Source organism: Pinus tabuliformis, chromosome 9 (assembly GCF_031772625.1).
Source record: "Pinus tabuliformis cultivar Carrire ecotype Pingquan chromosome 9, CPIR1, whole genome shotgun sequence".
Lineage (NCBI taxonomy): Eukaryota > Viridiplantae > Streptophyta > Pinopsida > Pinales > Pinaceae > Pinus > Pinus tabuliformis.
Window position 1 is genome coordinate 1006840595 of NC_142307.1, and position 27358 is coordinate 1006867952.

Genomic DNA, 27358 nt, shown 5'->3' on the forward strand with positions numbered 1-27358 from the left:
TTTCATCTCTTCTTCCTTCATTCTTGCCCTTCGGATCAGCAAATGAGCCTCTACATCTACTGCATTGTTCTGCATCTCGTGAAGTGTTTCAATATTCTTTTCTCTCAGCTGAAACTCCATCTCCGGATCAAAGGCACCTGGATAGTGCAAGAGAGTAGATCTAGGAGAAGGTCTTATATCAATTGGCATCGAATAATACACTTGATTAAATCTGGCCGAAAACTGTTGTACTGTCTCACCTGGCAATCTTTTCAACTGGTTATACTCTTCTACAATCAAGAAAAGGTTATGCCCGATCATCCACCTGTCGAGAAAAACTTTGACAAACTGCTGGAAATATGAAATGCTTGCATCAGGCAGGGCTTTGAACCAACTCTTCACTTTGGCTTGCAAAGAAAGAGCAAAAAGCCTTATACTAACATCTTCTTCATCAACTTCAAAAAGATCTAGAAATTTCTCAAAATTCTGCACATGTTGCTCAGCGTTGACATTCTTACATTCACCATCAAACATCGGCAAGTATAGATCATAGTTTTTGGGGAAAGCATGAAGAACAAAAGGTAAAACAAGAGGTTTATACCGATCTGGAATTTTACAAGGTATAGGGGTATGTACAACAGGTATAGAATTAGTTTTGGTCACTTGAGGTTTATCAATTTGAAGATGGTCATCACAAAATTCGGAAAAAGGATCTTGATCAAGCTCAAAGGCATGCAAATCTTTGGTATTCACAATCTTCAAATGGAAATAATCAACTGCAGGCCTAGGATCTCTTCTCAAACATAGTATGCTTTGCAAAGAAGTTTTGACATTCTTGGGACAAGAGAAGAAATAATTTATGACAAAGAACAAAATGTCTTGGATGAAATTCCAACTTGAGTACCTGATCTTGCCATATTCTCCTTTCATGTTTCTGCTGGTCGGGATCATCCTCCAGTGGAGTCTTTGGATCTGATATCAAAACTGATTTAGAGTCGCCAAGCGAATGATTTCAGCCTTTCAAGTGTCTGATCGTTGTCCACCATCAACAATCAGATCTAAACTTGATACATGTACTGGGGTAAAATGCAAATGAAGTGATGTATTCACAAGCTCACGGAGATTGACTGAAGCAGCGTTTATCTACTAACGCTGATGTTAAACAAGAGCGTTTTTGAAGGCTACCTGGCGTAACTTCAGGCTCCATCTAAGACTTATGAAACAAACACATCAACCCAAAAACAAGTTTTTTCTCCCCAGTATGGTCGCCAGTATGTTAGCACTTGAAATTTCACCTCAGGCTGAGAAAGGCAAACCTCAAAGCTACATCAAACCATTCAGCCTCGTAGCTAGCCCTACGGGGCAGGAGAAGGCTCTCTCCGATCAATCTTGGTAGATATTTCAATAGGATGAGATGACCAACAAGGTAACACTGATATTAGGCTAGTAAAATGATTATAAAGGTTGATTTGGGGATTTTTTGGGGTTTTTGGTGGCAAATTGAGGAGCTGCAATTTAGGGTGCGAGGATTTGACACAGTTTCTGCAGGGGGGTCTTTGGGGCGAGGTAGGAACCTGTATTGATGCCTTTAACTGAAATGAATGGTGAGGAATGAAAGATGAGGAGCTAAAGAGAGCAAACAATCACTTTGAATTCTCTTTAGACAGAAGAAAACATTGAAATTAAACAAATTTAAAAGAAGAGCATGGCTAGCATGAATTCATACTTTAACACTTCATTTGTTTAATGTGCAGCAGTAAAGAAAGGAAATGAATCACATAACAAAGCTTACAAGAACATGAAGAAACACACCATCAACACATGAATCCACAAGAATCCAAAAGATGACTGCAAAACCCTGGTCTTCCTTAGCCAAAAATTGCAGAGATACAAGTGATAATACAATGATAGCTTCTCCCTCAAGAGTCCAACCATGAAAATGAGCAAGAAAGTACATAATATAGATGATCTACCCTCTTTCCCTGCCTCCATGGGTCGAGCTCACTATCCTAGGAGCTGTTTGAACCACTTCTAAACTAAGCACTAGAAAATAGGTAGTCAAAACAACTTGCCTCTATAAACTTGGAAACCAGTTCATACATTCAATTTTTACCCTTTACATGCAAGAATCTTCTAGAAGAGTTAAACAAGAGTAAAAATATCCAAAAAGTGTCAAAATTACATCCAAGAGGACCACCATCCACCTCAAAAAGTCAAACTGGAGCCAAACTGCGTTTTCTGGGCTGAACTAGTCAAATCTGGCAAAGTTTCCTCAACGGGTCGCGCACATTTCCTCAACAGGTCTCGCACTTTGGAACTCTGTTTGGAGGCCTTTCCGGAGTCAGAATTAGGTGCATGATAGCTCGTTGGAAAGCTCTCTGAGTCTGCTTTCCAACCCAACTAGAATTTTTGGATTTGGAGGTCATTTTCCTAGTCAAGTGTCAATTCTCCCAAGATTGCTTTCTGCAACTCAAAAAAGGGGCAGAAAGTCAAATTTTGCATGTATTTTGACCTTCTGGAGGCCCAAAACCCCATAAAAACTCAAGTCCATCCATAGGAATATGTAACTTTGCATGAAAATTCTAGAAATGCTGAGATTTTGCAAAACGGAGCTACGATGACAAAGGGTCTCACCGAGGGTGAGACCCATTGAGGAGCCAAAACCTGTAAATTTCCAAAAAATTCCAAAATTACCCAAAATTCTCAAAAATTTTTGGGATTTGTGTTGTAGCTGATGCTAGTGAGTGCCATGATCTTTGAGGGATGCCTCAGCCAAGATACGGAGTGGATTGGTCTTCTTTTTCTGTTTTTGTTCCTTGGCCAAACTCCTTGAATCCGGCGATTGTAATTTTGGCATTTCTCTAAAACCACGACACCTGTACAAAAAGTGAAGGAGTTTTTTCTTCTTTGGCATGTTATGGACAAAAAATTCTCTCATTTTTCCAAAATTCATATTTTATTGCTCTGAAACATCATTTGAGTGAAACTTGTCCCGATGTGTGAAACAAGGAATTTTGCCGAAATGAAGCGAAATGAAGGGGATAGGGGGCTTCTAAATTCTTGGGGAAATTTTTGGGAGTGGGGAGGGATGTTAGGAAACAAGGGAAAGTGGAATCACAAAGATTGAGTGAGGGGAAGGGGTCCAAAAGGGAAAAACACAGGCCAAACCTAGAAAATTGCCAAGTTGTAGCTAGAAACTAGGGTTTGTGGGAAAATGAGGAATTTGGGGGATCTGAGTGTTGGGAAGTGATTGATAAGGTACTTTAAGGATAGGGGAAGGTGTATGAACATCAGGATATGAGTTTTGCCGATTATTTAGCTGCCCAAGAGAAATTGCCTTCAAAACCCTAGGAGAGGGAAATGACCTTACTTAGGCACAACTGAAGCATGAATAAGGTGTAAAATGACTCATTCGACACTGACATGATAATGACAACCCTCTGAATGATGATAGGCTCAGCTGAATGATGACATGGACTGACATTTGGGCAAACCCTAGACCTAATGCCTAGTGACCAAATTTTGCTTGAAGACTCACTGAAATGACAAAATTTGACCTTGACACTCTGAGACCACTTTGTAAGAGCATATTTGATCACTGTAGGAAGGCTGGAAAGACTGACACTAACAGAAGGCAGAGAGAAGTTTGCCCTATGTAGTCACACTTTGTTTCGAAAATTGAGCATAAGTGCTATTTTTCAATATTTCATTCCTAATTTTAGTCTCCTTGAATGTGTCAAAGATTGTCTCTTCCTTTTCTTCACTCACATTTGTAGATGAGGACACTTGAAGAGACTGCTGATTTTCTGAAATCGAAGTGGCAGGAAAGGATTGCCCCCCAGTTGGGGATGAATTTGGAATATCAATTATATTGGTGATTATTTGATGCGGTGAGCCTTTGTCGATGTCCATGTGCTTTCTGGGCTTCTTCCTATATTTCATCTTGAATTCCCTAATAGAAGTATGAGTCCCTAGTGACAGATCTTCTCTATGCCTTTTCCTTGTTACTCCTTGTTCTTCTTATTTTCCCTTTTTTATTTCGTCTTCAGTGGTTTTCTTTTCCTGCTATCTTGGAGTCTGTGCACTGGAAGAAGAGATCACTTGTTCCTCAACCTCTTTCAATGTGTTAGGAATCTACTCAATTTGGTTCATGTAGTTTTCAATTTCAGGCATTTTAATGTGAATATAGTTTGTTGACTTGTTTTCCACCCTCTTCTTAGAGATGATACCCCATGGCTCATAGGACCATGTAAAGTTGTGGTTGAAAGTCATTTCTTTCGGTCCTTTATCTACCTCCTCCCCTGCTGCTCTGCTTTTACAAATGAAGGGACCAATCTAAGATTTGATCATGAACTGGGACTTTTTCTTATTTTTTCTTGGTTGGTCTGTCAACTGCATAATTCTTCTTATTTCTTCATTGATCATGGTTTTTGCGGTCCCACTGAGGAGGCTCATTGTTGGGCGAACAATTCTATAAATATTTTGTAGCTAAATTATTTTGAGTCCTTCATCACTAATGTTGTCTAGAAAATAATAGATTGGGGTTCACCTTCTTTATTCATCTTTTTGATAGTAAACTGGAACATGTCTGTGTAAAAATAAACAAACATATAAACCAAAACAGAGGAGTAATGAAACACTTCCTATGTGAAGAAATTGACAAGCTACTAATGAATGGAATTTGTTAAAAATTCATTGAAATTAAAGAGAATAGAGGGCTTCGATTCTGTTGACAAAATAGACAAGAAAACTATGATAGCGTCATCAAGCCATTGATCTAAATAATAGCCAAGTGAATAAGAGAGAACAATGACAATGTGTCTAGTTATTTTAGGGAAAAAAGAGGAGGAATAAGGAGGATTCTTTCTTGGCAGAGGTGTGAGATCAATCATGAAGATTTCTAAGGTTTTAGCTCTTTTAGAAAAATCAAGCTTCTGATACATTTCAATGAGAATCTCATGGGAAAAAGGAGTAGTTCCTTCAATAACAGGGGCTTGCATCATCTGCATAATGGACTTGGCATCAATGGTAAACAAAATATGTCCTGTTGGGGCCATCACTACCCTTTGCTATGGATTGTAGCATGAGTGGAATTTCCTGATCAGTTCTGGGCAACTGTGTGTTTTAGGAAAAATATAAAAAGGTAGATTAGTGTCCCAGAGACCTATGTCATCCATCTCCTTTACAAATTTATCCTCCCACCAACTGTATATGTCAAACAAGTCAAACTCTGAGAATGTTTCATGTATCTTAAAATCCCTATCTGCAAGTGGTATGTGATCCAAATCTAATGGTTGGTGCGCCTTTGGATTAAATATTTCTTATTCCTTTTTCTTTGGTGCCATGGCTGTCTTCTCTTAAAACCTTTGAAACTGTCTTGTGTTGAATTTGTAACAAAAATGGAATAGAAAGAAATGGAATTCAGTGAGGGAGAAAGAAAATGTATTAACCAAAAGTGGGATTCGAGAATGGGAACATTCGATCACTGTAGAAAAATGGATCTTTTTGTGATTGCACTGTTTCTTCTATGTGCACTGTGTGTTCTCTGTGTATGTCTGGAGGGAAATGAAATGAACCTAATAGTAGAAGCAACAATTAAATTTTTAAAATGGCGTGACATGGTGCTTTTATGGCTTTGGGGTGTTGTCGTTGGATTGACATTACCTGGCGCAAATCCGTTAGCTAACAGTCCAACCAAATAAATGCATAATGGCAAGAACGGAGGTGATAGGGCAGATTGAACATGTTGGCATCGTGAGGTGGCGCGGGTGATCAAATGGTGACAATGATGGAGCAGTTTAGGTAATGACATAAACCACTTTTTTGGGGGCCTAGGGAGTGGTAAGCAGTATGAGAGGGGGGGAGGTGTGAAATTATGATGGTGCGACACGTTAGTGGTTGGAAACCATTGATTTTAGAACCCCCCCCCCCCCCTGCCAAGATTAACTTTCGGAGGGTGAGGGGGGGCCGAAAAAGGAAACTAGTCGTCAGATCATGAGGGGTGAGTGGAGATTTGGTTAGATATGGGGGGTAGATAAGATAGGATGTGACGTATGAGTGCATGGTGTGGTAGGGAAATAAATGAGGGGTGGCGGACTATAGGGATAGAGAGTATAGCATAAGGTTATGAAACTTAATATTGAACCCCTTCCCGTTTTAATTTCTTTTCCCAACCTTGGGAAAACATTGATATTTTTTCCAACCTAAAGAACTTATCATGTCTTTTTGTCTTTGAATATTTAGTCTACCTACCCTTATTTTCTAGTCTAGCATTTTTTCTTTTTCATTTGCAGGGTGCATTTGGACTTGCAGACCCTTTCTCTTTTTATCTCTTTCTTCTTTTAAATTCTAACCTACTCTATCACTTGTTTCTTCCCTTGGTCCATATTAAAGAGTTGAACCAATTTTATTTCTATCTAGCTATTGATTTGCCAAGCTGAAACTGTTTAGCAGATCTTTATTTTCTAACCTATCAATAGAAATTGAAATTTTTTCAATCATGCTTAGGCTGTATGATTTGAACAACATTTGGGGTTTTATTTTTCTTCTTATCTTTTTTTTCACTTTTGTTCTTTTTCTTCTTTTCATATACCCTATTTTCATTTCTTTTCTTTCCCCTTTTTTTTGTGAAATCAATTGAATATTGGAATTTATGAACAATTTGAAATCTGCAAACTATGAAATACTCAATCACCTTGAAATCCTATAAATTATAGGACCCTAGCAGGTACCACATTGCAGGTGACTTGCTGATGTGGCAAGGGGTTTAAGAAGGTCAGCTTCAAATGACCATAAATTTTTATCTAGGAGTTGTATTATGATAAAATTCGTATTTATAGAAATATCTTAACGAGCTAGATGTGATAGTGTCATCTTTCTTTAACCCCATTTCCATGATGAAACAATGGAATTTGGGTTAGTTGAAATTAGCACCTCCCACTAGGCTTATGAAATCCAAGTGGGTGGGAGGGAGACATACATCAGAGTGTGCCCCAAAAGTGAAATCTTGTTTGTAGATCAAAAAAATTATTCTTCAAGGGATTGGCTAAAAAGGAATATGTTTTAAATCCCCCAACCTCCGAGGAATTTAAGCATAACAATAGAAGACCATTTGACAATAGAAAAACCCAAATATTTCATGTAACCCAACAATAGAAATTGGAAACATTCCTTATGGGTTTTGCACAATATTCCTTCTAGAACTAGTGTGATAGAAGTCCATTAGACATGAATGCTTTCCATAATGGATTTAATTAGAATAAGATGCCCTACTCTATAAATTTTTTGTTAACATAGAATGAAATACAAGACTCTATCTTCTTGCACAGCTAGAGGTAATCCTAATTTCTATAATTATTAGGCTTTAACCAGAAACCCAAACATTTAAAAATATCATCCATGTTATTTATCCGAAGAATAAAACATAGGTGATGAAGTGAACCAGATCTTTAGACAAATTGTTTATAGAAAGAGAATATTTTTTATAGTTATTCTTATGGCCCATCATGAGTTCAAAAAGATCAAGAATATTTTTAGTAACTCTTATGTTATGGGGTGATCCAACCAAAAATATAACAATGTCATCCAAGAAAGCAATTGGAGAAACCATACAGACTTAGCAATCTTAACAACTTGTAAATTACCTCCTTTTATAGAATTTTGAATAATCTTGATTAGGCATTTAACAATGATTAATAAAAGTAAAAGATAAAGAGTACAACCTTGAAAATGCCTCTAGTTTCATGGAAGAATGAGTAAGTGTACACATTAGTAAATAATACATAGTTTACTTATTAAATGCACCCCATATTCTAGTTAAGAGTCTTGAGATGCCTTGTTAGCTAGATGAGACACAATTTGAGGAAAGTGTAGCTCACTTTGTCATATGCTTTTGAAATATCAATGTTCACGGTGATGGTTGATTCATTTGTAGTTTTTATACAGTGTAAGGTATCAAGATCTAAAGATACAACATCATAATTTTGTCTTTGATGAAGGACGCCAAATTATTCCTTTGATATTATAGAGCTCAAGACTCAATAGGGTAAAGTTGTGAATTTATGAGTGATTTAAAATCCTCCCACTTAATAATTGGAGGATATCTCTAAACTCAAGCTCTTTGTGTGGCTTTCCCATGAGGTCAAACCATGACCTTTTAATTCTAGCCGAGAAAATGAAATATTTTGTTGTTCCTCTATCTGATGAACATTAAAATAAACTTCTAATTTTTTCAACAAGTGATTTAGCTTCTCTTAGGGTCTTATACTGTTGGTAATCTATTTGTGTAGTTATCTATTTTGGGAATATGTTGGTAAAGTTTATTTTATGAATCACTAGGTGTCATAGCCTAAACGTTTTCTTGTCCATGGAGCCATTTAGTTCTTGAAGTCTGGTGGCCAAGATAGACTATGGATGTTTGGGATATTTTTTTCATATAATGTCCAGGTCAGATCATGTTGCAGGTGTTTTCATGGAAAATTTCTCAGGAGGAAATTTCCAATGTTATATCTAGTGCTTCAAACTGACATTTGGATCAATAGGTAGAGCAAGATGAAGTATGCTCCTCAAAACCACAAGAAAAGAAGAAGGAATAAATGAGAAATTATTTATTTTGAATCATAAAAATTAATTCAAAATTAATAAAAATCCAAGCTCCAAAGCATTAGAACCACATTGTTTTATCACACGTAGTCATAAATCCAAAAGTCAAATCCTATGTCCCACTCCGCACTTAACAATTAAATTTCCCAAATGTAAAATCCTTGATATTTGTGAATAAATACATCTACGATTAGTGGTATGTTTTGTACCCCCAACACCTCTGACATTTAACTAAGGGAGAGGTCCGAAAAGTTGTTTTCATTCTTACTGGGTTTTACAGTTGTCACCCTCCCCGCACTTAACAATTAAATTTCCCAAATGTAAAATCCTCGATATTTGTGAATAAATACATCTACTATTAGTGGTATGTTTCGTACACCATAAATACATCTACGATTAGTGGTATGTTTCGTACTCCAACCCCTCTGACATTTAACCAAGGGAGGGGTCCGAAAAGTTATTTTCATTCTTACTGCGTTTTACAGTTGTCACCCTCCTGTTAAATCAAACCCCCCACCTCCTAAACCACCTCCGACCTACTTGTCATCTCCGAGAACCATTTTTCCTATTACATTTAAATTATGGTGGCAAGGTATATAAAGAAAAAATTCATATGTTATGAAATATGTTTTCTAATGAAGGATGATGAGTAAAATGTGACTGATGGGGAATGAATTCACGGGTGCAAGGAAAGGAATTTACAAGAGAAAATAAAAGGAAGATTTTGCGATCATATGTTTATGAAACTAATGTACAGGTGAGAAAAAAATGAGCTTCATGTAAAAGGATGAGGAAAATGTGACTGAGGGGAAATGAATTCACAGGTGCAAGAAAAGGAATTTACAATGCAAGAAAAGGAATTTAAAAGAGAAAATAAAGGGAATATTTTTCCATCATATATTTATGAAACTAATGTACAGTTGAGAATAAAATAAGCTTCATGTAAAAGGATGAGTATGTGACTGAGGGGAATTGAATTCACAGGTGCAAGAAAAGGAATTTACAATGCAAGAGGACTTTACAAGAGAAAATAAAATGAATATTTTGTGATCATATGTTTATGAAGCTAATGTACCAGTGAGAAAAAAATGAGCTTCATGTAAAAGATGAGTAAAATGTAACTGAGGGGAAATGAATTCACAGGTGCAACAAAACGAATTTACAAGACAAAATAAAAGGAAGATTTTGCGATTATACGTTTATGACAGGTGAGAAAAAAAGTGAGCTTCATGTAAACGAGTTTTATAGATAGGAGGATAAGTAAAAGGAATTTACAATGCAAGAGAAGGAATTTACAAGAGAAAATAAAAGGAAGATTTTGTGATCATATGTTTATGAGGCTAATGTACCAGTGAGAAAAAAATGAGCTTCATGTAAAAGGATGAGTAAAATGTGACTGAGGGGAAGTGAATTCACAGGTGCAAGAAAACGAATTTACAAGACAAAATAAAAGGAAGATTTTGCGATTATATGTTTATGACAGGTGAGAAAAAATGAGCTTCATGTAAACAAGTTTTATAGATAGGAGGATAAGTAAAAAATAAGTTTTTAAGGAGAAGAAAGATATTTTTGTTTTTACAGGGATAGACTTTTATAGATAGGAGGATAAGTAAAAAATAATTTTTTACAGAGAAGAAAGATATTTTTTTTAACATGGATAAAAGTTGAAATAGAAATACTTTATTAGCCATGGATTTACAAAAAGAAACACATGGTTTTTCAAAACCCATGGGAAAAGAAAATAAGCCATGGATTTACAAAACAACACATGGGTTTCAAAATCCATGGGAAGGGAAAACAACACATGGATTTTAAAACAAGATAGTTTATTAAATCATTCAAATGAATATATTGAAATTTTAATTATGAATTTCATTTAAGGGTTTAATCAAAATGTTTGGAAATATTATTTAAAATATATATTTCCCCAAATATTTTGTGACAAAATAAAGTATTCAAAATATGATGAAAATAAAAAATGATAGAAATAAAACTCAAAGGCAGAGCAATCAGGAGAGCAGTTCGTTGATTTTGTGAAGACAATTTCAACATTTTCCAGATTTTATAGGCATGAAGATCAATCAGAGACACCTAGTAGCAGAGGATCAGTAGACTGAGGATAGTTTTTTCAGATTTCCAACATTCAGAAAACCAATTCTAGAGTTTAATGAACAGTTCAATGTTTCCCGTAGATAATTTGGAGATATTATTTTATTTTTAGTTATTATTCAGGATTTTATTCTAGAATTATTGCAACAATTTAGGAAAGTTTTTATTCTATATATTATTTCATTTGTAATAAACAAATGGTTGGGATTTTTGTTGAGAAATATTTCCATCTATTGTAAAGTTGTTCACTTCGTTCAAGTGACCTTTTGCATTCATACAAGACAAGTTGTTTCAGGATTCCTATGTCATATCTAAGTGGTGAAGTGCTTCTTAATGTAATCAGTTTTCTCTGCTTTTCATATGTGTTTCTTTTCTCTATTGTTTTAAAGCAAATTAATTTTAGGAATTTTTTTAAAACACCATGTTCTAGCTTAAAACAATATCAATGTTTTCTTGTGAAGTTTAAATATATAATTCAGGTAATAATGCTCTATGTTTAAAGTGAATCTAAATCAATTCTTCCTTCTCCATATCATAAACTACAAGGATCTAGTAGTATGCCTAACTTGCCTTGTTTCACTTAAGCTTGCTATTTCTGCAAATTTATCACCCCAAGCCTATTTAACTCCATTTCCTAATCCTTTTCCTTTGTTGCTCCAACCAAACCATTTAAAAACCAAACTCTCAACTCTCATAACTAGCCTAAAATCCTAAAAAGCAAACAAAGATAAATTTGACAGAGATATCCCTCTCTGAAGATGACAGGGCTAGATCCCAGCTTCCAAAGTGATTATGTGGTTACCTTGGAAATTTCTTTCACAACCTTAAGAAATTACAGAGTGCTAACATTCTAGCGACCATACTGGGGAATGAGGTTTCATTATCCTAAAGAAAGAGTATCAAGTTTTAGATTTGATTAGTGATGGTGGAAAGTGATTAGACATAAGAAGGATGAACCATTCACATGGTGACTCCAGTCAAGTTTCAACTTGATCCAAAGACTCCATTGTCGAAGAAGACAGATTGTAGAACAGTGATGGTGACTACATTACACATTGATCAGGTTTCTCGCTAAAGAAGATCATAGGGTATGTGGCAGACACTATCTCTATTGAAGCTTTAAAAGAATTGTGGGACAAGTTTGTGGATTATCAAATTAATGAATTTTTTTCAATGTCCATGTTTTATTGTTTGAAATCATGCAAAATTTCCTCTAAAATTAAAGTTTGTTTTCTTGAGTCATTTGTTGAAAGACTTGAGAAGGATATTCAATTCTTAGATACTCAGATTTAATCCTACAGTTTCCAAGATCCAAAATAGTTATTTGAAAATCTTCCTTTGCCAAAATGAGAGGAGATTGTACTGCACTTTGATTTTTAGATTGACAAATGTTCTGATTTTTAACATGAGACTAACACTATACAATTTAAATCATTGTTTAATATTGAGGATACAACTGGAAAACTTAGCCATTTTAAACTAGTCATTAAATACCTAGAGGGTCAAATAATAGATTATGTCTTTATTGATCCCATAGGAGACTAGATGAAGGGGTTTCTCAACTTGAGTTTTTAGCCATGTCTTCACTGTGAAAACTAGATCCATCATCCGTTACCATTGTTACTAAATTTTCCAATTTTGACCTCGTTGAAGCACAATCAAGTAGCTATGTTAACTGAGAAGTTACTTGCTGGTTTCATTGACATTTTTTCATTATTTGATTCAACAATTTGTCAGCAATATAGGGTAGGTAGGTGTGTGCCAATAAGCTTAATACTCTTGGCATCTTTTTAACATTTTCAGTTTTAGTTTGCAATAAAGTTTTAATTTTTTCAGTATACAGTTTTGATTTTAGTTTGAAGAATGGATTTGATTCAGTTTTAGGATTAGAACACATAATCAATTGGTTTTCAGTTGTAGCGGTGTCATTGCAGAGCATGTTGCAGGCTTGGGTTCAACCTAATGGTTCAGGCTAATAGTCTACATAGTTCTTTAGCACCTCACTGGGAGGATGCCATCCCCATTGGAGCCACTATTAGGGTCCTATAATATAGGTAATATGTTTGTGAAATTATCTATTTTGGGAATCTACTGGTAAATTTTAGCCTATGAATCTCTAGGTGTCATAGCCTAAACATTTTCTTGTCTAAGGAGCCATTTAGTTCTTAAAGTCTGGTGGCCAAGATGAAGTATGGATGTTTGGAAGATTTTTTGCATATAAAGTCCAAGTCAAATCATGTTGCAGGTGTTTTCATTTAAAATTTCTCAAGAGCATCCTTCCAATGGTATATCTAGTGCTTCAAACTCACATCCGGATCAAAAGGTAGAGCAAGATGAAGTCCGCTCCTCAGAACCACAAGAAAAGAAGAAGGCCTAAGTGAGAAATTATTTATTTTGAATTATCAAAATTATTTCAAAAATAATAAAAATCTAAACTCTAAAGCATTAGAACCACATTTATTTATCATATGTCAATCATAAATCCAAAATTCAAACCCTATGGCCCACCCTGCACTTAACTATTAATTTCCCAAATGTAAAATCCTTGAGATTTGTGAATAAATACATCTAGAATTAGTGGTATGTTTTGGACCCCCAAACCCCTCTGACATTTAACCAAAGCGGGATGTAAAATCATTTTACAAATAGTAGGATAAGTAAAAAATGAGTTTTTACAAAGAAGAAATATATTTTTATTTTTACAAGAACAAACGTCAAAATAGAAATACTTTATTAGCCATGGATTTACAAAAAACAACACATGGTTTTTCAAAACCCATGGGAAGAGAAAACAAGCCATTTACAAAACAACACATGGGTTTCAAAATCCATAGGAAGGGAAAGCTACACATGGATTTGAAAAAAGGATGGTTTATTAAATCATTCAAATGAATATATTGAAATTTTAATTATGAATTTCATTTAAGGGTTTAATCAAAATATTTTTTAAATTATATCTTTCCCCAAATATTTTGTGAAAAAATAAAGTATTCAAAATATAATGAAAAGAAAAAACGATAGAAATAGAGCTCAAAGGAAGAGAAATCAGATTTATGAGACCAGTTAGCTGATTTTGTGAAGACAGTTTCAACCTTCTTCCATATTTCAAGGGCATGAAGATTAGTCTCAGACACCTAGCAGCAAAGGATCAACGGATTGTTTATCATTTTTCAAATTTTCAGCATTCAGAAAACCAATGCCAGAGTTTAATGAATAATTCAATGTTTCCAATAGATAATTTAGAGATATTATTTTATTTTTAGTTATTATTCAATATTTTATTCCAGAACTATTGTAACAGTTTATGATAGTTTTTATTCTATAGATGGTTTCCTTTGTAATAAACAAAGGGTTGGGATTTGTATTGAGAAATATTAACATATATTGTAAAGTTGTTCACTAAGTTTAAGTGACCTTTTGCATTAATACAAGACAAGTTGTTATAGGATTCTTGTGTCATATCTATGTAGTGAAGTGCTTCTTACTGTAATCAGTTTTCTTTGTTTTTTCATATGTGTTTCTTTTCTCTATTGTTTTAAAGAAAATTAAGTTCAAGGTTTGTTTTAAAACACCGTGTTCTGGATTAAACAATATCAATGTTTTCTTTTGAAGTTTAAATATAGAATTCAAGTAACAATTCTCTATATTTAAAGTGAATCTAAATCAGTTCTTCCTTCTCCATCTCATAAATTACAAGGATCCAGTAGTATGTCTACCTTGCCATGTTTCACTTAAGCTTGATATTTCTACAAATTGATCACCCCAATCCTATTTGACTCCCTTTCTCAATGGTTTTCCCTTGATGTTCCAACCAAACCATTTAAAAACCAAACTCTGAACTCTCATAACTAGCCTAAAATGCTACTAAGCAAAAAAAGCTAAATATGACAGAGAGATCCCTCTCTTAAGCTGGTAGGGCTAGATCCTAGTTTCCAAAGCAGTTTTATGGCTACCTTTACAATTTCTTTCACAACCTTAAGAAATTAGAGGGTGCTAACAACTTCATATCATCTTTCTCACCTTGATACGACTTGATTTTGACCTCCACTTCCATTTTCAATAGGGAATATGAATGGTTCATGCAGGCACTTGGAATGGGTTGATCCTTTTCAAGTTATTTCTTGGAGTCCCTCTTTAGTTTATCTTGATTTTCTAATTTTTATTTCGATTCAACCTCCACATTAGAACTTCCATTTTTTTTGAATAGGAAAATCTTATTCATCAAGACTACCATGAGGAATCTCACAATATGGTGTATACCTACAAATTATTCTTCTAGCCACATAAACCTCTCCTTTGTGGGATCATGAGAATTATTCATAGATTCATTGACTATAACCAAGGCTTTGTAACATTTATGATAACCAAGCCTTATCCCTACAACTTCCCATTGTTGAGAAAAGCATTGTCATATATGTCAAATGTTAGTCATTGATGTCAGGTTCAAGGATATTGTTAATAATGTTTTCATTTGTAGTTGGTAGTGTCAATTTCAGGGGGAGCCTTGTAAGTATGTTGATGTGTGTTGTTTTCTTATATTTTATGGAATTTATATTTTATTTCCTTATCTCTAATGAGGAAACTACATGATAGGTTGGATAGACCTCTCAAAGACTTTTCCAATGGTATATGGAACTTAATCTAACTCTAGAGGAGTGAAGAGTTAGTAATATTAAAGTTTTCAATTTAATTTGGTAGTTTAATTAGGGTTCCAACTCCTCCTGGTTTTAGTGCATTGTTAATTCACCCAGTGATTATCCTAATTAAGGGTTATTTTAACCTAGTTAGGGATCAACCTTAATCTCGACCCCGTGGTGCCAACTAGTTTGTGAAGTTGGTGAAATGAATCCACTCAGGGACCTACAACCATGATGATATAAGAAAAAATAGGTGGCATGACTATATTGGATTGTGATTATGGTTAATGGAAGGAACTATGGCCATGATGAGTAATCCAAAACAATGACAACAATAGTGATAGGTGGTAGGAACTTTGAGTTAATTGTGGCTACTTATGTAAGGATGATGTTTACATAATTAAGGATTAACCTTAATCCTCAGTTGTGTGGCCTTGGGTGTATATGAAGTTCGATTTTTGGAATGGCTTAGGGACCCAGGACCATGATGATGTGGAATAAGAGTGACCATGATGGTGTGGAACAAGTTACATGGTTGAGTAGATGCCATGGTAATTTAACAATGTGACACATGGTAGGTGGAATCAGTGTTGTTGGGTGGGAAAAGTGGCCTATTTTCATATGACATGTGGCACCACCGAGAGGATTCCATATGGCATGATGACATCATGTTGATGTTAGCTCCAAAATTTCTTCATATGGTTAAGGGAATAATTATATGGATTGGTCACATGGTACAAAACACTTAAGGACCCAAGGGTCAAGTGGCTGGAACCAAGATCAATGGCTAAGCACTTGGTTCTGAAGTTTGTCCTATAGGCCTTAACAATAACCCTTGAGGTCGTTAGAATCAACCTTGGGAAAACCAAGTCTCATTCACATCGACATTGATCCCGTCGATCTTGAAAGATGATCAAACACATGTTTAGTTTGGGTCATCCCTAATTTGAATTATGAATAAAAAATATATCTAAATTTATCATTTGAATTGTGGATTATAGTTCTCACAAACTATCATGATGATATTTGATGCATGGAGTGTTATGTTGTGAATGAGTGCAAAGGGTGTGAAATATAATGTGTTTATGGTTGATTGTACAATATCACAAAGTTGTGGCCAATTGAGAAATTGTAGAGCTGAGAAGTAGATTTTATATATATATATATATATATATATATATATATATATATATATATATATATATATATATTTATGTGTTCTAAGGATTATAGGAGCTGAATTCATTTGTTGTCTTCTAGGTCGAGATTATTGCTTGAAGGGTTTATTTGATAGAAAATTTGAAATGAACAATGAATAGGATGAGTGATATATGTTGGAACATGTTGATAGTTGAGAATGAAGCCTGATGTTTGTGTCTATGATTCTCTTTAATGAAGTCCATTTTCCATATGCAATGTTGATCTAAAGTTTGATACGAAGCATGTATGCCTTGTTTATAATACCGAATGTATGTCAATAATGTATGTTGTTATTTTGAAATATGAGTAATGAATTTAGATGATAAAATGTTAAGTATGAATTTATATTACCGTGGAGAGAAGAAATTCTTATTTAAATATTAATTTGAAGCTAATGGATCCAGTTTGAAAATGTTATTAAAGGGAGGTCCACTGAGATTTGGGGGTTGGTGCCTCTAGTAGGTTTGTTCCTAGAAATTTATTAAGGAGGTGGGTTCCTCCATCATGTTGGAGCCTGCATCAGGTTGTTTCCTATAGCAAGTGGGTTCTTGCAAATTGTGAAGGTTGGTGCCTCAATCAGGTTGTAGCCAAAATCAAGTTAGTGCTTGCATATTTCTGAGGTTGGCGCCTCAATCATGTTGTAGCCAAATGAAATTTGGTTCTTGCATATTTCAGGGGATCAATGTTTCCTTCTAGTGGGCGCTAGTAAATTATTGTGATCAAAGATTGAAGAAGAAGATAAAAATATTTGTGGTTTTTTCTCGTAACAGTTTCTATGTATATCTGGTGTTATTGTGTATTGATGTGATGAATTCTTTTATTGATGCATTTTTATGTTTTCAATTATGATGAATTATTTAAATTGGTTATTTTTTTTTTATATTCGTTCACCTTCCCCCCCCCCCCCCCCCCCCCCCCCCCTTGCTCTTAGGATAATCATAATTCCAACAATTGGGTTCATAAAAAGTTCCTTTAGTTTTATTCTAATAGTTGGAAGATATATCCAAGGAATTATGGCCAATAGAGAGAAGAAAAAGAAGAAGCCATATCAAAATAAGAAAAACATATCAAGGGCTATGATTATACAAGAAATGTATCAGATGTAGTATAAGGACCAGGAGATGTGAAAGAAGATGGTTTCTTCATAATCATGGATGTAGAAGAGAAAATTGATGAAGCACAATCCACCCCAGAAAGATTATCACAAGGAACCATGGGTAACCAGGCTGCCTACAAATCAAGTGGAGAACCATTATTGAATGCATCAAGATATTCAAGATGGAAGGAAATCATGTAATGGCTCAAGGATTTGATGTGTGGAAATTTGTAGTGAATGGAGAAAAGAATAATAAATATAATACAAAAGCCATGAATATAATCTTGAGTACACTATCAAAATCAAGAGTCTGATAAGGTAATTCATTGTGAGACTACAAAAGAGATGATAGATAAGGTGTAACATATCTACGAGGAATATCACAAAGAACCAAATAATATTAAATATGATGAACTAGATGGTAAAGGAAATCCCCTTATTGATGATCATCAAAAGAACAATCCATATTCAAAAGCTAAAAATGAAGAAGACACATAATATAGGATCTACCTATTGGAATATTACTTCATATTTCTTCTAGTTATTTGTGTTATCACTCAGGTTGTCCCTTGGCTCCTTAAGGGATGTGGCTGAGGTAACCACAAACCAATCTTTGGGCTACAGGTCCTAGCCTCCCTGCAGTCAGAGAGGGCTCTCTCTTTATGCTTTAACTTTGTTTTGGGTTGATTTTAGGCTAGTTACGGTGTACAAGGGTTTTGTTTTGATTTTGGTGGGAAGGAGATGTTTTCAAGCAGAGTTGGGATGCATAGTGTGAGAAGTTCAAACCATTGGGCATGGAGTCATGGATTAGGGTTTGTTGTTGAGTTTTCTTGGTCACAAGAGGAATATAGAGTAGGATAGCAGAACAATATCAGGCTGGAATGAAGATGGAATAAAGGTCAGAGATGAAAGGAAACTAAGAATCTTTCATTAGCTAACAGAGAGGGAAGGTGGATGAAAGTTTTTCTAGGAGTAGTAAAGAATTCCTAAAAAATAGTAATATGTGAAAGAAACAGGTAAACATGATCATTTAAGTATGCATATTCATAACAATTTCTGAGGAAAACATATAGAAATAACAAGAACTGAGCATAGGGTGCAGTCAAGCAAAACCTAAGCTATTCTTTTTTCTTGCTATTTAGATGGTAACCCAATTGTGCATAAACATATGAAAAATGTAAACAGAGATAGAAAAACTTATTGAGCCATGTAGTAGCACAGGAATTCCACAGTCACTCTTTAACCATTAATAACACAACAGTCAGTTCTTCATCCAAAGCATTCCAGCAGTCTTTGATTACAGAGCTTCTAAAAAATACAGCGCAAGTCCAGCATGAGGAATATCAACCAACCAACCCTTTAAACAATGAATTAGGGTGGTTTATATAGGGAAAATATCTAAAAATATCTATTACAGCAGACCTTAAACAGGTCTGAGGGAAATGAGTTCTTTAACCTAATTTTGTCCTGAAATTAATGCAAGAAAATATCTTTGAGCTGCGCTGGAGGTAGCTGTATCAAAATGAGTTAATATGGTGTCCTTATGGCTCTGTGTTGTTCATTTATCCATAACTATGCTTTGGGCTTTGATCCCCTGCTCTCGAGTGGTTTTGATGTGCATTAACTGTGATCTGAGAGCCTTAAATGGCTTCACCGTTTTCTTTTACTTTGCTTTGGGGGCCTTTAATGTTCACCTGCTTTGGTATTGCCGATCTGATACTCTTTTCCGCTTCATTGATACTCTTTTAATTTAATCTGGGCTTCGTCTTTCCTCTGATACTCTTGAAATTGTCAAATCGCCCCTTTTCTGAACCTTCATGAAAAAATCCTATCAAATTGCGAATTTTCGGGCCTGCTGGTAGCCAAGCAATAGGCAGCCTTCCATTTTGAACATTTTTTCATAGCGATGCACGATTAGCAGCACTAATCGCGCATCAAAAACTGCCTCAGTTTTTCATTCTGGGCATCCTTCGTTGCGATTTTCGCCTTTCGCGCCCTTTTTCGATGATGATGTCAGCATGAGGTCAGCAGTGGGTCGCGGTATGGCAGTGATGTGGCAGGGTGACGTCAGTAGGGTGACATGGTAGTACGGTGACGACGTGGCACAGGACGCAGTGGCGGGTTGATGCAGGGGTGATGTAGTGCTGTCGTGGCGATGACGTCAGGGGCGGAGAGACAGAAGGCAATTTGTGGTTTCATCGTACCGCCTTCGATACAAGAGCAGTAATTGTCGGAGGGGCTCTGACGCAATAAAAAGTGGACACCTGTATTCTATACGACGGCAAAACTGCCAGGCTATCGGAGGATAACTGTCGATCATCAGGGCAGATCCGAGATCGCCGAGAGCTGTTGGATCTAGGCGGGTGGATCGAAGGGCTGATGGAGTGCGGAGCTAGCGGCAGGTTCATATGCGGGGGCCCGCCCGAATATTAAATTGATATTTATGTGCGGGGGGGTCAAAACTTTGGGAAATACGGGTTTCTTAGGCCTCAGAAGGGGTCCAAAAACCTAACAAGGAATTTCATGCTTTGGAGGAGTTCAAAGGCACTTGAAAAGGGTTTTATGTGTTTTGAGAAGGGTTTGTGGCCCAAAAAAGGGGTTTATGCCTTGGGAAAGGTAAAAATGGCCAAAGATGGATTTTATACATTTGGAGGGGAATTTTATGCATAGGAATGAGTCATAATGCATTTTTTAGAAGATGGTTTGAGAGGCAAGCTGAGGGTTCTGGCTAAGTTTCAGGCAAACTTAGCGATTCCCATGCATAGTCAAGGTTATCTTTCAACTAGAGGGAGGGGATATGTACATAGGGGAGCTATTTAGTGCTTTTTAGTAAGGAGAAGGGAAAATAGATAAGGATTTACATAATAATGTTAGAAGTTAATATGAATTTGTGAGGTGAAGTGTAGGGGAGAGGCTAAGTTTGTGAACTGAAACTTTAAACATAGGGAGTGAATGGACTGTGGAGAAATGATTTTTACACAAGAAATGTGGCTTCTTTTCACTGAAGAAGTCAAAGCTTGTCTTAGTATTTTACAAAAATGAAGTGGTAACAGGACTAGTTGGGCAGACCCCAAGGTCCTCAAGGGGATGTTAGTGAGTGATTTGGGGAATAAGAAGAAGGGGGAGTTAGACATGCGTCGCTTGAGTTCCTCCAAATGAAAAAGTGCCTCATAAGTGTGGTCTGAATAGATATAACACTTGAAAACATGAAATGGATCACATAGTTTGATTCTGCAACCACAAAACTACTTACCCAGCCTACTTGCCTAGCATTTTTTCTTCTTTTTGCATGGGTGCATTTATACTTGTAGACCCTGATTATCTTCTTTTATTTTGACTGCCCTCCTATCTAAATGTACCCTTATATCTTCCAAGGGCCCAAATTAAGCAGTTGGGCTCCTTCATTTCTCTACCTAGCTACTGATCTGCCAAGTTTAAGCTGTTTGGACAGATATTCATTCTCTATCTTCTAAAACAAGTAATTTAAACCTAGGGAAGCCAAGATTAAGCTGTTTGGCTTTCCCTTATCTGTAAAACTCTTGAAAAATGGTATGATTCTTCAAAATGTAACTTCTTGGAAATATGGAGCCTTGCAGCATGAAAAGATGACATATTGGCATGTAAAACAGTCAATCATGAAATATGAAACCTATTACAATAGGAGGCTAACAATGGCTCCACTTGGGGATGGTTTTTCAGGATGAAAAGCCAAGAACAGCAGGTCAGAATGCCTTGGTCTTCACTTGTTGCTGTGAACTGAAAATTTCCTTCTTGTCAATGTGTTTGACTAAATTCTCATAAGCTGATATGCAATATTCTTTTGAGCTGAATTGCAGAAAAATTCCAGCTCCACTTGAGCACTTCTTTGTAATTATTTCAAAAACATAGATCTGAAATAGAACTTTCTTTGATCTTTCCTTCAAAATTTGCTACATTGTTCCCTCTTATTGGCTTGTTATAAGAAAAAGTGATGAAAATACTAATATTAATGTACACATAGTATACAAAATTGTGCTGCCTTCACCAAATGGGATCATGATAGTGCTTTAGCATTCGGCCATTAACAAGGCCTTCTTCAGTTGTGATCCCATCCAAATTCTTCCGAAAATATGTGTTGTTACCTTGAACAACAAAAATAGTAAAGGGGCCTTTCCACAGGAAATCAAACTTGCCATGCTTTCCTTTGTCCTCTCTTCTTGAATCCCATCTTAAGACTTTGTTGCCTATGTAGAAATCTTCAGCCTTGGTTCTTTTGTCAAACATTTTCTTGAGCTTCTCTTGTAAAATCTGAGCTCTGTCATACACTTGCTCTCTTGTTTGATGCAAATGGATGGTTTGGTTTATTCTTCTTTGGATATCATTTGGCTCTGCCTGTATTTCTTGCAGCAATTTTATAACAGGGATTCCCAACGAAGAGGGGAACTTGGCCTCCATGCCACAGACTAACTCATATGGGCTCATCCCTATGGACCTCTTGGTTGAAAATCTGTCTGCCCATAGGGCATTTACAAGCTTTTTGTGCCAGTTCTTCATGTTCTCCTCCAAGACTTTCTTAATGATGTTAATCAGACTCTTGTTGGATGATTCGGCCAAGCCATTCCCTTGAGGGTAATAGGTTGTGGAGTGGCCTAAGGTAATGTGGAATTTGTGGAAAAACCTGATCATTTTCTTGGATATCATTTTCTTGGATTTGAATGCAGTAGTGTTATCTGTAATGATCTTCTCAGGACAGCCAAATCTGGACAAAATTTTTCTTTCAAGGAATTGGATGATGGTGGAGTCATTGGCTTGCCTACATGGCATGGCTTCAATCCACTTGGTAAAGTAATCTGTGGCTGTTAGAATCCACTTATGCTGGCCAGAAGAGGATGGATGGATTTCTCCAATGAAGTCAAGACCCCATTGTTGGAAAGGCCTCTCGGTTGAAATAGGCTGAAGGGGCAAGGGGAGAAGCTTTCTTTTGCCTTCAAAGATTTGGCATTTGTGGCATGAAACAACAAACTTTCTCACATCAGCAAACAAAGAGGGCCAATAGAAACCAGCCCTTAGTATCTTATCAGGAGTGGACTTCCAATATAAGTGCCCTCCACAGTCCCCTACATGGAATTCTTTCATGACACTGTCAGTTTCATTCATAGTTACACAATTCAGCAATATTCCTTCATGATTTTTCCAAAACAGGGCACTATCTAAGACACAAAACTTTGATGCTTTCATCTTTAAAAATCTATTTTTGGTTCTGGACAATCCTGGAGGAGCACATAGGTTTAACAATATAAAACATATATCAACATACCATGGGGACTGCAAAAAAGCTTGGCTGATCTATGGAGTCACCAGCTCCTGTTCATTGTCCTGTTGATTAATGTTTAAGGCTTGAAAATTTGTTTTGGACATCAGTTTGGCTAAACCTTGTCCCTTTACTAGCTTGGTGGGTTTTATCTCAATGTCGTACTCAAGGATATTGGCAATCCATTTGCCTCTTTTGCCTTCTATGCCCTCTTGAGTTAATATGTCTGTCGCAACAGCATTTGGTACATAAGCAACTACATGTGAATATAAAATGTAAATTCTGAAATCTTTGATTGCTTTTACAAGGGCATATGCTTGCTTCTCCATGATTTGGTACTCCAAGGGTGCATCTCTAAGGGCTCGGCTAAAAAATGCAATTGGCTTTTCCTTTCCCTGATCATCTTTCTGCAAAAGGACAACAACAATGGTGTGTTCAGATGCAAATGAAAAAATGATGAAATCTTTATCAAATTGAGGACTTGTGAGGACTGGGGCTTGGGTTAAGGAAGATTTTATGCCCTCAAAGGTTTGCTTGGCCTCTAAAGTCCATTTTACCTTGGAATCCTTCTTTAACATTTTATTTAGCATTCGTATCAGCTCAGCCAAGTTTGGGATATATCTCCTTAGGAAATTGATCTTTCCTAGGAATGCTTGCAATTCTTTGATGTTTCTCGGATAAGGGATTTGCAAGATGGATTGAATTCTTTCAGGATCAATTCTAATCCCATCTTTTGAAATGATATGCCCTAGCAATTTTCCTTCTTCTAGGCTGAAGAGAGATTTCTTGGGGTTCAAGGAAATGCCATATTTTCTACAGGTTAGGAACACTTGTCTCAAATGTTTTAGGTGCTCTTGATTAGATTTTGAGAAAGGAGTAAGGTCATCAAGGTAAACCACTAGGAAATCATGGATTTCCTTGGCAAATGAAATGTCCATGGCCCTTTGAAAGGTAGCACCTGCATTCTTTAGTCCAAAAGGCATCTTCACATACTTAAATGTTCCCCACGGTGTTGTAAAGGCTGTCTTGTCTTTGTCATCCGGGTGAACAAGTATTTGATTAAAACCTGAAAAGCCATATAGCAAAAAAATTCTTGATGACCCCACTACTCTTTGTAGAATGTGGTCCATTTTTGGCAGAGGGTAGTGATCTTTAAGGGAGACTTGGTTCATATTTCTTAAGTCCACACATAGTCTAATCTCCCCTATTTTCTTCCTTGTGGGAACACGATTGGATACCCATTCTGAAAATCTAATGGGTGCTATGATACCAGCCTCAAACATTCTTTGCACTTCTTTCTCAATCAAAGGGAGGAGCACAGGATTGATTCTCCTTAGTTTCTGTTTGAAGGGCTTTTCATTTGGTTTTAAGGGAATGGTATGTTGAATAAGAGAGGTGTCATAGGACTTAAGGTCCTCATAACTCCAGGAAAATACATCTTGAAACTCTTTAAATAAATCAACATATTTTGGTTTTTGATCGGGAGGCAAAGACTTGGACAGTTTAATCATTTTGGGTTGCTCTACTATCCAATATTACAGTCTTCCACAGTAGTGTTTAAGGCTGCATCTTTGGCTTTTTGGGGACATCGTTTGAATCAAATATGTCTTCTAATGGAGTGAGGCCAGTAGGTAGAAAATTGTCTTTTAAATCAATCACTTCGTCCTCTGCTTCAGCTATTTCTTCTGAATGCATTTGCTTCAGCTCTTGCATGTTTTTCTCCTCAAAAATGGTTGGGTGCAACATTTGATTTGCTGCTTCAACTGTTATAGTTTGCTCATTTTGGCTCATTTGCTGTTGTGGATCATTCATGACATCTTCATCAATGTTTAAGCTTGAGAATTATTGCTGTAAGGTAAGAAAATTGTTGATTTGAGCATCATCCTCAAACACTTTCCAATCTTTGATATTGTTAGGGACAGCAGGCCTGTGCTTTATCTCAGCAGTAAAGTGGTAATTGGGCTCAAAGGGCAGCCTGCAAGTGCTAGCAAAAGTAGCTAAACTATGAGCATGCATGTTATGGTTTCTAGAAATTTTAGCAAGCTTGGATTCAGTGAAGGAATTGAGTATTTATGTGGCAGCAGACCTATAAGCTCTTAGCCTATTGTCATTAGTAACAAAGTTACCTTTCATCTATTGAATGATCAAATCAGAGTCACCTAAAATGGACACTTTTGCAGCTCCTAGATCTTTGAGCATTTTAAGGCCTAAAAAGAGAGCTTCATACTCTGCCATGTTGTTGGTGCATTTGAAGTTTAACCTATATGCATGACCCTCTGCATGGCTATTATGTGTATTGTGAATCCATATTCCTGCCCCTGCTCCTAGCTTATTAACAGAACCATCAAACTCTAAATACCATGTGATTTCTTGCTTGTGGTTAGTATTAAGAGTTTCAGTCATTTTAGGATTGGGTGGACCTTTGTTTTCTGCTTCATGTGGTTCTTCTTGTATGCTGGTTGCACTAATTGTTTTAATAGTTTCATGGGTATGGGCAACCGACTCTTGATTGATGCATGTTTCTTGTTCTAAAGGCAAAGGCTTCTCATCAGTGGGAGGGCAACTATCATTATTGAACAATATAAAGGAATCCATATCAGAATGAATGGAGTAAATGTGAAAGTTTTTGGGTTTTTCCTCACTACTTACCACATACTTCATCAGTGTCTCTCTATACAGTCTCTTTGGTTGCCCAAAGACTAAAATAGTGGCATAAGAGAGATCTAGTTGGAGAGATCCTTGGAGGTTTTCTCCCCAATATATTGATAAGAGCATGCCATACTTTGGTGGAATGTCAACAACCACCACGTCCATTAGGATCGTTTTATTGGGAAATTGGACTAAAGACACACAAAGGTCTTTGATTAAGCCTAAACACTCGACCTGACTAGAATCTAATGAGAATAAGTCTTTGTAGGGTCTAGTGACATCAAGGTTTAGCTTCTCCATTACAGATTTGGGCATTAAATTGTGTCAAGCACCTGAATCAAACATAGAATTGTGCAACACTTTATCATGAATGTGCAAACTAACATAAAAGGGTGGGACAGCTCCATGTCCTGATTTACCGTTGACCTCAGGACCAAAAAGTAATTCAGGTTTATTATCTAAGATATTAACATCATCTCTGTTCTCTGGTATTTGTAGTGATCTTTTGATTTGCTATCTGTACACATCATGTTTGGCAAGCTCAGAGAGAGGAATAGATATCTTTAATTTACCAATTTCTGCTTCTAAATCGAAAGGTTTTTCTGACTGTGTTTTAGTATTGTGACTGGCAGATTTTCCCTTTTCCATTGTATCTTTAGTGATCTTCTCTTGCTTATGAGTGATTTCTTGAGATTGTTTTGTTTTGGGAAGGCTTTGAGGAGTGCTATTTACATTTTCTTTTGAGGGAGAGGATACAAAAGGCTAGTTATCAGAGGGCTACATGTCAGATACATCCTCTATGGTCACTTCTTTTAATTTTGGGTCTGTTTTGTCAACAGGTTCTGTGATAGCGGTCTTGTCCTTTACTTTCTTAGCTAGCTTGGCATCCTTTGGCTTGATGGGATCAGACACATCAATGGTTCTTGTTCTCAATTTGTATTGTTTATGGAATTCGTACGTAGCCGAATCATAGCCTTGTTTGAAGTCAAATGACTCTCCAGACTTGGTCTGAAATTGATTTATATGATGGTTATCTTGGTCTTCTTGGGTTAGAAATACTTGTTGTTCACTTTTCAAACCCATCAATTTTATGTGACTGTCCTCTATCTGCTCATTAGATGTGGATGCTTCGGCATAGTTTTCATGAAAAGGAGGTCTTATATCATGGTCACGACTTGCCCTTCCAACGTTTGGGTTCTGATTTTTTCTAAAGTTTGGATTTTTGATAGTATTGTTTTGCTGTCCTTCCCATGTGGATTTTCTTTCAATAGTTCCCATTCTATTTTCAAAGGTGTCCATACCTTTGATGATTGTGTCCAATTTTTGCTCAATGGCTGAAGGTTCATCTTTGAAAGTGGTTCTTCTCTCAGCTCTTGCTCTATTTCGCTTGGCAATCAGATTTGCCTCCACACTAACAGCTACATTATGCATGTCTGCTAAGGTTTGAGGGGCTCTTTCTCTTAACTGATAAGCCATGTCTGAATCAAATCCATCAAGGAATTTGTATAAAGCAAGATCAGGTGGAGGTCTAAGGTTTTGTGGAATAGCGTTATAAACATTGTTAAACCTGGCACAATAGTCTAAGACAAATTCTTTAGGGCCTCTTTTGATAGTGTCATACTCAGATAATATGTGCATAGGGTCATTCTTATTTTCCCATATGTTAAGAAATGCTTGGTAGAGGGCCTCTGGGTCAGCTATGGAATTTGCAGCAAATTCTCTAAACCAAGGTCTTACATCTCCTGTTAAACTTTGGACAAAAATCTTCATTCTTACACTATCATCATCTATTTCATA